Here is a 2,696-nt window from a genome sequence, read left to right as displayed (position 1 = left end):
TCAACTACCTAGATAAATACTCTAGCTAGCACCACTATATAACAAAGGGTAGTATGATCTTTGTTATATAGTGTGCTAGCACAGTATTATCTGGGCAGTATGATCTTTGTTATATAGTGTGCTATCACAGTATTATCTGGGCAGTATGATCTTTGTTATATAGTGTGCTAGCACTTAACTGTATGTCACCAAGGTGTCTGCATATATACTGAACAAAACTATAAATGCAGCCAGACCCACCCACTCGGGAGCCAGGCCCAGCCAATCAGAATTTGTTTTTCCCCACAAAAGAGCTTTATTACAGACAGAAATACTCCTCAGTTTCATCAACTGTACAAGTAGCATGTCTCAGACAATCCCCACCGCACTGTAAACCCCAAGTCATTTTTAACTCAAATACTTCTAGTAAGTTGTACTCAAAGTCAATGAAAAGTCATTATTACTTCAAATGTTTATGTGGTACTGATTCAAAACTAAATGAGAAGTCACACCAACTAAATGTTTTTAAAGGTATGATGTCAAATGTACTTTTTTTCCCAGCATGTTCTACTGCAGGAAGATGTTTGGGGAATTGTTTTTAATATATATATATATTTTTTTACATGTACATTGAGTGATTGATTGGTTAAATGTCAAGCAACACAAAGATACATAGAACAATTCTAAACTAATCCGATAATGTTTCACCTGCTACTGAAAAGGTTGTTCCAGTTTAAATGGCTTAGGTYGTTTCTTCCCTCWGGCAGTMATTACGAACGCAGGTTGAGGTTGAATACACATTTCAACTGTTGCATAGCTTAAACGCTGGCTAGATTCCAATAGGAATCACACATCACTTTGCAAGCCAGCGTTACAGTTAGGGTTGCATAAAGGTTAGGGTTGCAAAATTCTGTYMAATTTCCCAGGTTTTCCAGAAATTACTGGGGGAAAAATTGGAAAGTTTGGGGAAGTTTGCMAYCCTACTTGCAGGCCTGATATGGCCTGTAAACTATACGTTTCAGGMCACTGTATGAGGCCTTATGATATATGCAATGGTTCAATTATAATGATAATRTTYGACCTAGGAACTCACTTGRTSAAGGCCACATGTCTGAAAATGAGTGAATTCAACAATCATGGCTCTGTCACTAACAGATACGGTCATGGCCCATGGGCTCATGGGTAGTAACTCTACGATTCAATCGAAAAGGCAACACCCACTGGGAAATTATTGGAGGCGTGGCTTGGYGGGGGCGTTAAATGTAAGTATAACTTACTAAAGAAAACTGCATTTGTATAACTCATATGAAGATAGTACTGCTCACTTCAGCTATTTAAGTTTCATTAAAAAAAATATGTTTTTCTAATCGTTTTCCTCAAAATGTTTGAAGAAGCCAAATGTAAAGGTTCTGGGCTGGCGTGGTTACACGTGGTCTGCGGTTGTCAGGCCGGGTGGACGTACTGCCAAATTCTCTAAAACAATGTTGGAGGCAGCTTATGTTCTCTGGCAACAGCTCCGGTGGACATTCATGCAGTCAGCATGGCAATTGCACATTCCCTCAAAACTTCAGACGTCTGCGACATTGTGTTGTGTGTCAAAACTGCACATTTTACAGTGGCCTTTTATTGTCGCCAGCACAAGGTGCACCTGTGTAATGATCATGCTGTTTAAATCAGCTTCTTGATATGCCACACCTGTCAGGTGGATGGATTATCTTGGCAAAGGAGAAATACTCACTAACAGGGATGTAAACAAATATGGGCACAAAATTTGGGAGAAATAAGCTTTTTGTGCGCATGGAACATTTATTTTATCTCATTAAACATGGGACCAACACTTAACATCTTGTTTATATTTTGTATTCACATGATTTTAGCACGAACTCCGTTGATAGTTCTCTGCTTTTGAAGACCTATGCTATTAAGCACTTGAAAACATCTGACATTGTCATCTGCAGAAATACGTCTTGCCACCTGATTCCAAACCAGAAACAAGCGGAAGACAGTAACATCGAGCCCAACATGACCTCTGAGGACCTCTTATCTGTGGACCTCTTATCTGAGGACCTCGAGCATCTGTGGACCTCTTATCTGTGGACCTCTTATCTGAGGACCTCGAGCATCTGTGGACCTCTTATCTGAGGACCTCGAGCATCTGATCACCGTGTGCTGATGTAGCCTACTTGATGTACTATGCCCCATTTGACATGATTATAATACAATATGATTTAAACTCCCTATGTCTTCTCACGGTATATAATACAATCCCACTTGTCAGATTTATCCTGTGTCATATTTTAGCAGGTGAAGAAGTTTCCCTTCATGTTACCAGTTGCGATGAGCCGCTCCTCTCACTAAGCCAGTCTAGGTGTCACTGCAAAGGGCAGTTCGTATGCAGATTCAATGGCTACGTCACAACAACAACAAAAAACATCCTATTCCCTCTACAGTGTACTACTTTTGACTAGGGCCCCATAGAACTCTCGTAGTGGACCATGTAAAGAGCAGGATGCCGTTTGGGATAGAGACAGGTCAGCAGGAAATACCTCTTAACTGGAGCCTGACCTTGAGAAGGGCGCCGTCCAATCAGCTGGCTGACTGCAGTAAAGGTCCATCATTGCAGTAGTAGAGTGGATCATGGACATGGACAATGCATGGCTGGCATCCTCCGGGATGACTTATTCAATCAATTACAACCTCTTAGGAAAATAAGTCAC

Source organism: Salvelinus sp. IW2-2015, unplaced genomic scaffold, assembly GCF_002910315.2.
Source record: "Salvelinus sp. IW2-2015 unplaced genomic scaffold, ASM291031v2 Un_scaffold2073, whole genome shotgun sequence".
Classification (NCBI taxonomy): Eukaryota; Metazoa; Chordata; class Actinopteri; order Salmoniformes; family Salmonidae; genus Salvelinus; species Salvelinus sp. IW2-2015.
This window is presented reverse-complemented; position numbering follows the sequence as displayed.